At 40.2% G+C, this 12,670-nt stretch overlaps 1 pseudogene; it reads right to left on the reverse strand.

Moving 5' to 3' along the window:
- Positions 1-901: 901 nt before the first annotated feature.
- On the reverse strand, positions 902-1,019 carry LOC126875583 (5S ribosomal RNA; annotated as a pseudogene).
- Between the last annotated feature and the right edge of the window lie 11,651 nt (positions 1,020-12,670).

The raw sequence follows: 12,670 nt of genomic DNA on the forward strand, positions 1-12,670 counted from the left end.
ATCACTTAGTCTAACGCACACATCGAGAGATATCGTAAAGTCGGGTCGAAATTCTGTAACATATTAACTGTATTCATCGCCAAATAATTTGTGACGTTTATATTATTACTTATTGTTAAATGTACAAGCTATATTAACCTGTTAATACAGTGTTAAATTCATTGGACTACCTCTGTTATCTTAATCGAAACAGGGGAACGACTATTTCGCGGCGTCGATTAGCAGAATCGTAGCGAGAATTTACGCCTCTCGCTGACGCGTTTTCCGCGCGTCAAGCTAATTGCTAATTTTAATATTATGAAAATAGTTCTTCAATGATCTCCACTTTCCAAATATATTCTTCCGATTTTAAATAGTCTTTTCTCATTAACTTATTGATTTCCTCTCGTAGCTCCAAAACATTCTGTTTAAATCAAGAGATCATGTATGAGCAGTTTATAAATTCTGCAATAACTTCTTTAAATTGTAGATATTTTTCATGCAAAATGAAATCATAACGTTTTACACGTCATCCTATCACTACACTTAAAACACACAAACCCCTATCTATCTTTTTCTATTTTCTGTGAGCTTTTTTTTATATTTTATGTGGAGGAAATCCGCACGGACGCCAGGCCGCTTCTGGGGAAAGCGGCGTGGTAGTGTCGGACTCCAACCGACTAAAACCTCTACGATAACTGTCCCGACTGCGATCGAGAGAGGCCCGGGAACCGCTGTGAGTGTCGCAACGGGGCCTCCCCCGTGCGCTTAATACCACCGCTGATGGAGCGGTGCCGGGGTCGCCGTGCCAGGCAGCCCGGTTCCCCTACCGGACTGCTTGGTGGCCCCGAGGCGCTGAGCCGCCAAGCGCCCAAGCCCGAACCCAAGGGGGGGGGGCGGGCACGGCGGACCCAGCGCGCTTCGCCAACGCCACACGGAGTTCCAGGCGATCACCCATCCAAGTACTATCCGTGCCCGGCGCTGCTTAACTTTCGTGATCTGACGGGAACGAGTGCACTCAGCGCGGTCAGGGCGTTGGCTGTTTTCTGTGACCTGCAATATATTTATGTATTTACGGGTTATCATTAGAGTTAGGGGCGTATACTGAACCTTTCCGCGAATTGGCCATCGTTGTGATGTACTAGAGATGATATTTACTGGTACAAATGTGATTATTACAGAGTGTGACAAGTAATAACGGCGGTTGGATGATCGAGATGTCGATGAATGAGATGAATTTAGCTTCAATAACGAATCCACGGCCGACGAGATGACGAATGCGATGTGATACACGATCCGGGTATGACTCGTCGGTATGAATCGCAGTCCAAGTGGAACTGCCCTTATATACTACTCCCCGTACCTCTCGGGTCAATCTCTGTTTTTAAGGGGGTATTCTAATCTAGAGGAATGCATTTCGGGCGATTTTTGAAGCTCTGTACAAACGAAACGAAAAATATTTTTACTATTTATTTTTTAGCATTTGTTTATTGATACTTTAAGAGTAGATAAAAAATTAACTGAAAAAATCTCAAAATTCAAGTTATGAACTGGCAAAGTGAGGGGTCTAAAAAAAGGGAGTCCTGGCGTGCATGATTGCAACCCTCCTGGCCATCTGAAGCAAAAAAGCCGAACGGATTCTTAATTAGTATAGATGCGGCTATAGCATGAACCTTGAAAAAGTCAAAATAATATTTTTTTACAAAATGGCGGCTATTTGAAAAAAATTTTCCTTTTTGGTATGTTTTTTGGACAATTCCGAATTTTTAAAAAATAGTAAAATTAAAAATTTTGATCTGAGCGTGGTTGAGTCGATAGAGGAATGTATGAAAAACATTCACACCAAATTTCAAATAAATCGGTTCATTAGAACTTGAAATATCGTGCAGGCCAACTCGAAAAAAGTAGTTTCGAGAAAAACCTCGGACACCCATACTCGGATTAGAACATAAACAACTATTCCGCAGTTTTATTATTTAAGTGCAGCTATAATAAAAAGTCTGGACCAAAGTATTGGGGACCTTCCCAAACGTTCCAAAAAAAGGCCCCGATGTCCTTTCATCTCCGGCATACATATATAAAATCTCCTCGCAAGATAGTACAACGTGAACTAAATTCACTAGATCGTTTAACAAGGGGTTCGCCACAATACAACGTTCCATTGTTGCCAAAGATGATGCAAATTAGAAGATAAAGCCTAGGCCTGTTTAATCGTCAAGTAAATGGAGTTTCCAGGTCAAAGAATGGGCTTTTTGACAGTGTCTCTGCAACACGGAGAGGTCGAAAACCACCACCAGCAACGTGGTTTACGACAGCATTAGATGACTATTCCGCTGCATAAATAGAATATGAAAAGCAAAATATTTCCAGAGCGATCCTATAGCGACAACACTCCTTCATTTCCTTTGACATCGGCAATAGGCCTCTACGCTGTTGCACTTCAATCACCGCCCCGTTCTCTCATCGATTGGAACGTATCGCAACATGATTTCCCATATGAAATAGTTTCCTCCATTTTTCTCTGTGCCGCATCAACCGCTTCCCACCGATCGCTCGTTCCCGCGCGCAAAACAAAGCGACAGATATTAGCACCGTTTCAACGGTACCTCTCATTTTTCTTCCGTTACTTTTTCACATCCATTCCCCACTTTGCTAGGTTCCACTGCTTCCGATTATTATATATGTCGGGTTTACATTAGAATTAGGGTTAGGGGCGTGAAATGAATCTTCGTTTGGATTACACGTTGTCGCTATGCTATAGAGAAGACATTGACTAGTGCAAATATGATTATCATAGAACTGGACAAGTAACCATGGTAATTACATACTCGAAAAACTAATGACAATGATCCTAGGTTCAATAACGAATCCGCGGTCGACGGGATGATAGATGAACGTGCTCACAAAATCTAAGTCGGACGCGTAATATTCACTGATCGTAAGGTGTTACTCTATTCGTCAATTTGAAGACTTGGGAATGGGAATCGCAAGAAAGAATGACTTTCCGTCCCGACGATGCCACAGAGGAAAACTATGATGGGGTGTGTCTAAGGACACGAGATCATCGGATTTGTCGGGGATAGCCTTCGTTCGGAAAGTAAGGGAAATTGGCGTTGCTGCTAATTGATCAATCTCCATATCGGTAGTTAGAAAAAGATGCTAGCTGCCCTCGAGGGAAAGTTGCTAGTGGGAGACGTCGTTCGTTGAAAAAATAGATCTTCCCTATCTTCCCATAGTTGGGACAAAGACTGTTTGTCTGTTTGTGAGACTTTAGATAACTAAATCTTAAGATTTATAACGGGTCCTCGGGCTAGCTGAACGTGTACCGTGGAGATGCGTTGACATCTGGTGATCGTCTTGTCCGAAGAATAGGATCTGCGTGTGGCGAGCTACGGGTCAGAAACCGTTGGAATGTTTACTGTCGCGTGCCGCTACAAATATTTCTTTTAAGGAGAGCTATAGAATTACTCCGTATCTTTGTTAGACAAAGCGTTCATCCCGTGACCGCGGCTACATTCGGCGACTGGCTGTCGTCTCGAGCCCAAGCTCATTATTACAAATCTCGAACAAATACAATCGGATCGAAAGACGACAATTGTTTAACTACGCCTATGATAGAATCTAAATTACGGTGTTAGGGGATTATCCCGAAGTTCCAATGGGGAGGCTTCAATGTCCTTTCATCTCCGATATATATTATACATCATCACTTGTGGTGCACGTTATTCTCGCGAGTTTTGCTAATTTAGTACTTTATCCTTTTTCATAACTCTCTTTTTGTTATAGGATGTACTTCACTGTTTACTATGATAGGTATATTATGTTGATTTAGTTTGCTTTAATTATATTTTAGCAAATACAATTGTAGTTTCGGCCAATCGCGGGGAGACGCAATCGCGAGGAGAGACGTCAACGGGGGTCGTAAATTCCTGTTACGATTATAGCAATCGACACCACGAATTGATCGATCCCCTGATTTCCGTTGAGATAATAGGGGTGATTCAGTTTGTATAACACTGTGATTCACAGAATTATAAGTTATGTATTTCCAACACTTAGATTACACCGTTGAGTAGATATAAATAGATAACAACTTATCGCGCGAAGATAAGATGGATATGCACGCTAGAGCAGGGCTCTTATAATTGAATTTAGTGTATTAGTGGACGTAGCACTATAGTATACTTAGTAGAGGAGATGTACGTTCGACAATATCGAGAACCGACTTAACTAGTTTACGTGAATTACTCTCCTCTAGCGTTGTGCTTAGACTTAAACGTTAGGCGTTAGAGTTAGACTTAGTAGTTGACTTGACTCTCCTGATGTCGTAGGAGCAGTGAGGTACAGTGACGATGCTGTGTCGTAGGAAAGCTAGTGATGGGTGTGTCTAGCGCACGGGACCATCGGATTTGTTCATGACATTTTGGTCAGGAAAGTGAGGGCAGTATACATTGCTCCTGATTGGATAAACGAAGGTTGGTGGACTAGGAAGGTCTTAGCCGCCCTCGATAGAAGGTTGCTAGTAGGAAGCATCGTACGCGAAAAAAACTAACTTTCCCTTGTCAAGCCGTAGTAGACCATAGTCTTTAGAAATGATTCGGAAAAAAAGATATTTGTTGGGTCTGAAGGACCTTAGCTAGCAAATTATGGGAATTTATGATGGGCCCTTAGGACTATTGAGGGCACGTCGTAAGGATGAGCGGACATCTGATGTCCGTCTGGCCCGCGGTGTATGGCCGGGTCCAGGTAGACGGTCGCCCGACGTAACAAGAATAGAAATTTCAGGCATTTCTAACTATTCAAACAGTTTCACGAATCGCTGTATAATAGTGAAATACCACATCTTCCACCCAGAAGCATTTCTAATCCAATTCCACGTAAACTATTTTAATTTTGCTCCATACTTTCTCTTTAAACAAAATCCAGCCTGTACGATCCTTGCATGGGCTAGTGAAATAAATTCACCCAGTTCCACTCGTTCGAGTCACCGTGTTCCCATTGTCAACGATCTTCATCATCTCTGTATCTCCATATTGCATTTAAGGATATCACGCGGGCAAATGGTCAGACATACTCGTGCTGTACGATCGCGGTTTATAATTTCAAAAACGCGTCAATAATACCGCTATTCGGTAGTCGCTGTATCTATCGTTTCGGGCAGCACACTGGCCTCGTAAGCTCCGTTATCCGACAAAACCATTTTGAGAATGAAGGTACTCATATCGGCGAATGTCATTTTTGCCATGTGACAGGATCAGCCCGGTGTAACGAATGAACCTGTACGATACATGATAATGCCCCGTTAAAATATTGCTACGAACGTAGGCGTTGATGCTATTCAGTCCTGTATTAACAAACGCGCTCGTTAACCAGAGCTAACCGACGCCGATTCCTGGAATGATTATTCGAATGTCGCGCGAGCTTGCTTCGAGTCAGCAGGTGACCAGGTCGCGTGCACCATGCAAAAACACGTCTTGTTGAGCAGGAAATGTCGCAGTCGTTATATGAAATATTAGCTACTTGTTATTTGTTCACGTTATACTACGGTAAGCACTGTGATATTTTTCCTTCATTTCTCATCTGTTTATTTTCGTTCTTATTATTCTTTGTGGTAGTTTCGCTTGATTTATATATAGATGGGAGTTTCACGATAGGAATAAATTATTCCGTTTGTAAATATTCATGATATATTTCTGATGTTCGGATGATTTTTTGTGTTTGATGTAAAATCGGTGCGCAAACTTGTGTTTCATAACTCACTTTAGTGCGTTAGCTATCAGAATCGTTGAACAAAAAAAATTGCAACGATAAGAAACATACATGGACCAGAATCAAAAGCTTCGTAAAAATATTTGACACGCAATGATTTATCTACGTTCATACTGAGTTCTATCTGTGATCGTTCACATTAGAAATATACGTTTTAGAATATTCAGGAAACTTCAGAAGCTATTTCATTTGTTTCAATAATGTTAATTCATGTAGGTTCGGGGTTGATAATTAATCGATTCACACAGATTCGATTTTCCTCTCTATATTTATATTTATATTTTTAATTTATATTTTTCTTTATATTTTTTTTCCGCCTCGTACAATATGTCTTAACACACAGGATACACTTTGTCAATTAACACGCGGTCGACTTCTAAGAGAAAAAATCTTCGTTAGAAGTCATACCAACTTAGCTTGTAGTAACTAGCGATCATGCTAATTTAACTTTTCTCAACAAATAAAACAGATACATATGTATATGGAAACTTGAATATCAATTTAGAATTTTTCTTGTAATTTCATAAAAATTCGCGTATACGCGTGCAATTAGTAACGATGAATATTATATCGAAGACTAACTATGTAATATAAATTATAGTTCAAACAATTGAATTCCCTTTCTTTTTAAAGACCGAAACGATAGAACGTACAGGTCAACTCTTTGTACCAATATAATCAATCGAAAGTTAAGCTATTTTAATCCTCGGCAGTATGATGCTGTCCGTTCTCGTCGAATGCGAACTTGGAGATTACGAAGCGATCGTGAGTACAGACACATCGATCGTAATCTGATGACTAACTTCTGTGTTCGCCGCATAAATCTAGCTTATCTACCAAGCCGCGGTAATCTAAACTATCCTTCTCGTATCTCGGAAGCATCGGCAAACTTGTTATTGTTATTAGACTCTCGAAACTCATCATGATCTCGCGCCGACGTAATTTTCACGACACATCGAGTAAATACCCGCAATTTTGGTCGCTTGTACCGCTATCATCGCGCATCTACTTTCGAAATAGCTATTTCCGTATGGTTAAACAGCACCCTCTCTTTATCTTGTAACCAGCCTCCCGGAGTCCTATTTTCTTAAACGTCTACGATCTCAATTTTCTCACCACGATCAGAGATATCGCAGCTTTATGTACGGAATCTGCAATTTTTTTGAAATCAAAATTATCCATAGGTCCCCAGCTATTGGCCCCTTCTTCGTGTCCTTTAGATTTTAATGGCATAGATAAACTTTCATTATGTTTGAAAACTGATAAAGATGAAGATCGATGTCGAAACACTGTTTTTGTTTTTATTAAAAATTTTCACTTTTGGCATTTACCTTCATTCCCTCGTAACTTCAATTTCTCAATTATTTTCAAAACTGGCTGAACATATACGAAGCAGAAAAAGAAGCGAATCATTGTATAGCAGCTCCTAAAGCTGGGGAGGCGAGGGAAGCAATCGAGTCCAATTCCACGTTCACCGTCTCCGTTTCCATAGAGATCAAAGTTCGAGATGTTTCGCGCGCGCGCGGCAAAATGAATGTTACGATGCTCAAACTTCTGTTCCTTTCACCAACTAGAAAGGGTGTCAGGCAGGGAGAGAGGGAAAAAGGGAGGGGTTGAGACGGTGTCGTAACTACGGTGGCTAAAGGAAACTACGCGATTGCACCGCTCTTTAAGTTCCACAAACCGCGAACATAGGACAAAATAGTATTGCAATGACTGTAGCAGGGTCGAACAAGGAGAACGTGAACAAGAGCGGTTGTAGCGGTTTCTTTAACCGTTTCCACTTCCTCATGCAAATTTTAGTGAAATTGTCGTGCACTCGAGGCTCTTCTCTTTGAGATGGGCGATTCTATTCGGCGACCACTCGAAGAACATTCGAGTGCCCATTGTACGAGTACGTCCGTCTGTTCAGGATGATTTACCTCTTTGATGCACATCCCCTATACTCCTTTACAACCTGGTAAATATCCGGGTAAAATTACTCACTCCAAGTATCGTGTTAATAGAGGATGTAAGACTTCAATCAGATTTCAGATGAATTTTATTCTATATACTTTTGATGCCAAATGAAAATTCGTATGTATTTACTACATTCGTGCATGTCGTTCTTTATGATAGTTTCTTTCGTTCGATTAGGGAGTCGATATTAAAAATTAATCCCAACTTGATATTTCTAATCTTCCTTTTTACAGCCAAAGTGCTCGAGATTCGCCGAATTTAAAGGGACAACACACATTGCACCACATATGTTAACCATGATGTGTTATAGAATAAATTTATAAAATCTACTATTCTGTGAATAAAGCTAGCCTACTTTGTTGTTAGATAAATAATCCTATCGATAACTTATTTTATCTCACTTAAAACACTCCTGAAACAATGCACGTCTAAACTTCATGGTTGCGACACATGATTCTTTACAGTCTTTAATTAAATTTGTCAAATAGTTTCGTTTTTGTTGGAATACAACGATATTAATCGCATGCAGATGAGGTCAAATCGAATTATTTACAAATATTTACAAATATTTACAAATATTTACAGTGTTTACATTTTACACCTGTGTTATGCGGTGTCAGAATTGAGTTCTGTCGGTTTAACGTTCTCTCTTATTTTGTTATAGGTTCTGCATCCACTAGTATTTTTTTGTGTTTTTTCTGTGTTTGTCTTTGGTGTCTTTCCGGGGGAGGGCCATGTTGTATCTCCATCTGGTGTCGGCGGTCTGTCCATTTATGTTTTCTTCGTAAAGTATGGTTTTGATCCCTATTTTTCTTTTTATGTGATATATTATTGGGATGTTGTTTTGGTCCTGGAGGTAGTTTTTTTCGTCTAGGCATAGGAAAGCTTCTGGGGAGATGTGGCCTGTTGTCAGAGTGTTTTTGTAATATGCGTTGTTAGGAAATAGGCAGCTGAAAATTAAGCTGTTTTCTTTTATTTTTGCTGCTTGCGCGAAGTGGTTTCTTATTAGCTTTGGGATGTGACAGGCAATGCGGTGAATGTTGGCTAGGTCGTATATTGTTTTGTTTTTTACATATTTTTTGAATCCGCTGTGTTCGGATCTGTATGTACTCAGGCAAGCCCTGATGCATTTTCCTTCGAATATGCGGATTTTTCCATCTGGGAGGCTAATATGTTGTACCAGATTGGGCAGTCGTAGGTAATGATCGGTCCGATTAGTGCTTGGTAGCATAGTATTTTTACTTTGCTGTCGAGATGTTTGGAGTAGAATAGTATTTTTATGCTCCAGAATGCTTTATTGGCCTTAGCAAGTTGGGTTTCGGTGTGCTGCTTGTAGTTTAATTTGTAGTCTATGTTTACTCCTAGGTATTTTACGCAGTTTTTGTGTGGTATGAGTGCCCCTTTGTTTGCTTTTTCCCTTAGTTGGAATTTTCTGCAGTGTTCTCTTTCTGTTGGACCGATTTCACTTAACTTGGGTCTGAACAGTATGGTTTCGCATTTGCTTGTGTTGATTTTTAGCTTCCATGCGTGGTAATAGTCGTATATTTTTTCGAAAAGTTCTTGCAGTTCAGTTTTTATTGTCTTAGTTTTTCGGCCTGTTACGTAGATGATTAGGTCATCTGCGAAGGCTATGGAGCGTTTGTGGGTGGATGTATTGAGATTAAAGAGGTTTAGTAAGTCACTGTTGTAAATACTGTAAAGTAGCGGGGAATTTACTGTACCTTGTTGCAGACCGTTTGTTATGGAGAATTCTTTGCTTAATGTGTTTGAACCTTCGGTGATTACGAATGTTCTGCATGTGATCATGTCCCAGACTATTTTAATTAGGTGTTCAGGAAGGTTTTCTTGATCAATTTGTACATGAGACCTGGGATCCAGACTGTGTCGAAAGCTTTTTCGAGGTCTATTAAGCAGGCGGCTACTCGTTGTTTTGCGTTTAGGGCCCAGCAGATGTCCGACGTAAGTTTGTTTATTGCGCGAATTGTGGTGTGTTTGTGCCTGAAGCCAAATTGATTTTCTGGGATTATGTCATTTTTTGTGCAGAAGGAGGTTAGGGGGTTGTTTATGATTATTTCAAATACTTTGCTTATGTTGGGGAGGAGACTTATGGGTCGTAGATTTGCGGGCGATGAGCCGTCTTTATCTTTTTTTGTAATAGCTATCAGTTTGGCTTTTTTCCATTTTCTAGGGAAATATGTGTTGTTTAGAGCATTGTTGAAGAGTACTGTGTAGTACCATTTTATTTTGTTCGGTAGGCGCTTGAGTAAAATGTTTGGGATGCCGTCGAAGCCGGAGGATTTTTTGTTGTTTAGTTTGGAGAAGATTGTGTTTAGTTGATTGTAATTTGTGAAGTAGTTTATTTCTGGATCTGGTTGTTTGGGGTTGTCTGCGGTGTTTTCGTTTGAGAATGTGCAGACTATTTTGTTTAGCGTTTTGTCTTGTTCCATTTCATTTTTGAGTTTGTTTGTTTCGGCGATGATAATTCTGTTTAGTTGTTCTCGGCCCATGTGTTCGTTTTGCGTATGTATTATGGAAAAGTGGGTGCCGATGATGTCTAGTTTTTCTGTTGTTTTAGTTATTACGAAGTTACCCTCGGTGTCTTTGATGGTGTTGTGTATCGTTATAACTGCTTCTTGGATGAGGGATGCTTTTTCTGGGGACAATTTGAGAGGTGAGATGGGGTTTTGTTCTTTTGGTCTGAAGATTTGATTTATTTGAGGGAACATGTTGGCTGAGTCGTTTTTGGAGATGTCTTTTATTTTATTTGTCCAGTAATGGTTTATAGAGTTTGCGAATTCTTGTTTCATTTGCGCTTTTATTTTGTATAGTAGGTGCTTTGGGAATTCTAATTCTTCTCTTTTGTCGTAAGAATAGTTAAGTTTTATGTTGTTTATCTTGGAGATTATGTAGCTTTTGTCTCGATGTAGCTCTTTTATTTTGTTGTTGATATAGGGCTCGCATGAATTTTTTTGTTTTATATTTGGCACAGATTTTTGGAGAGCAATTTGTGTATGTTTTTCTATTTCGTCTATGAATGAGTCGATTTGTCTGTTTGTTAGGTTGACGTTGTTGTAGATCTTTAGGTCGCAGTTTTGTTCGAGTATGTTTTGGAATTTTTTCCAGACTGTCTTTTTGTAGTTGTACCTGGGTATCTCGGTCTGTGTTTCGAGTGTTGGGAGGTCAGATGTGTTCTTGTTTACGTGAAATATTAGGGCGGTATGGTCACTGTCATAGGCTGAGGTTTTGAGGGTGTTATTTGGACGTAGGTTTTGAAATTTTAGTCGTGCATCTGCTAGGCATATGTCCAGGTATGAGCGTCCTTTTGGTTGTATAAGGTTGTTTTGTAGTGAATGCTTTTATTGTCTAGCCAGTTTCTAATGAAGTTGCTTCTCCTGTTGTTTGTTTCGTTTTTCTGGCTTGTATGTTTTGCGTTCAGGTCGCCTGCTATTATATAGTAGTTTTCCGTTTTATTGAGCTGTAAGAGTTCGAAAAGTTTATTGAATTCGTCGCTAAATTCCTTCTGGTTTCCGAGGGTTGCGTAGGCTGCAGTAATAAACAAGTTTTCCGTATTGCTTATTTTTATTTTTATGATCGTTGTTTCTAGGATTTTGAAACTTGTTATTTTGTCATTTAGAATTGTTTTGTGTTTTATGGAGTTTTTTTTATGAGGATTGCTGTTCTTCCTCCTTGGCTGGCGTTCGGTCTGTCGTGTCTTATCATGGAGTAGTTTTTGAAGTGTACTTTGTGTTTTTTATTTAGTTTTGTGTCTGAGACGAGTACGATGTCGGGGGCTTCTTTATTTATTAGGGTTAGCATACTGTATCTTTTTTGGTTTGAAATTAGAGAGTTGGCATTTATTTCTATTATTTTCAGGTGTTTTAAGTTTAATTTATGTGGTTTTTGCTGTAATTGTTGGTTTAGTGGATTTTGGCTATTCATCTTCTGCGCTGCAGTTCGCTGTTGAGTGCCGAAGCGTGCAGACGTGTTTCTAGTGCCCAGTGTAGTCCGAAAACAACACGTGTCGCCCAACCGTCGAAAGTGAACACAGCCAAGTGTTTCCTACCCTTTAGGGAGAAGAAAATCCCACGCACCTAACCCCAACCCGAATACTATCCTCACAGCCTCACGACTAGTTATTCATTTTGAATTGACTAGCTCGATGATGGCCCAGCAATCGCGGCCAGGCTCTCCTGAGCAAACTCGCAACTATCCCGCGCTACCTCCTCCTTGGCAGAAGTGTATTAGAACTCTCCGCACCAACGACGCTAATATTACAAAGAAACGGAAAATAGAAACATCAAAACCAGACACGATCGACACCCGGAACGAACAATCAACGATACAAATAAACACCCACAACAGGTCCGTCGTATTGCAATCCACTAACGACGCCATGGAAATCGCAGATCCGCCGCCAAACCAACAAGCACAGAGAATCCCCCCTCCCCCACTAATACTTGTGGATGATGTCATCGACATACAAACAATGATCAAGTCCTTCGAGAGAGATATCTCCAAGGACGACTACAACCTGAAGATTAACAACAACAAAGTAAAAATTCTGCCGACAATCCCTGACGCATACAGAAAAATCACCAAACTGCTTAAGACCTTGAGCGCCAACTTTCACACGTACCAACTGTTAGGGAAGTGATACATTTACACTGTACATGAGAGTGTGTGTGTAAGGGTTAGAGGGCGTCAAGGTCTTAGTGGAGACAAAAGACTGTTGCCAGATGTTAGAAGAATCTAGGATAGTCGGTTGGCGACCAGCGTGCGTGCAAGACGTTCTACAGAGAGTAATATAGATGTATAACTATAGTGTGGGAAATATAGTCAATAATTTGTATTCCCAAATCCTCGAATTTCCTTAACATGGTAGCAAAGCGTGGTTACTAGTTTTGCAAGATATTTAGTGCGTGGTTACGATCTTGCGAGTGAGTTTTCAGTAAAGAAAAAAAAA

This window comes from Bombus huntii, chromosome 18 (genome assembly GCF_024542735.1).
Source record: "Bombus huntii isolate Logan2020A chromosome 18, iyBomHunt1.1, whole genome shotgun sequence".
NCBI lineage: Eukaryota > Metazoa > Arthropoda > Insecta > Hymenoptera > Apidae > Bombus > Bombus huntii.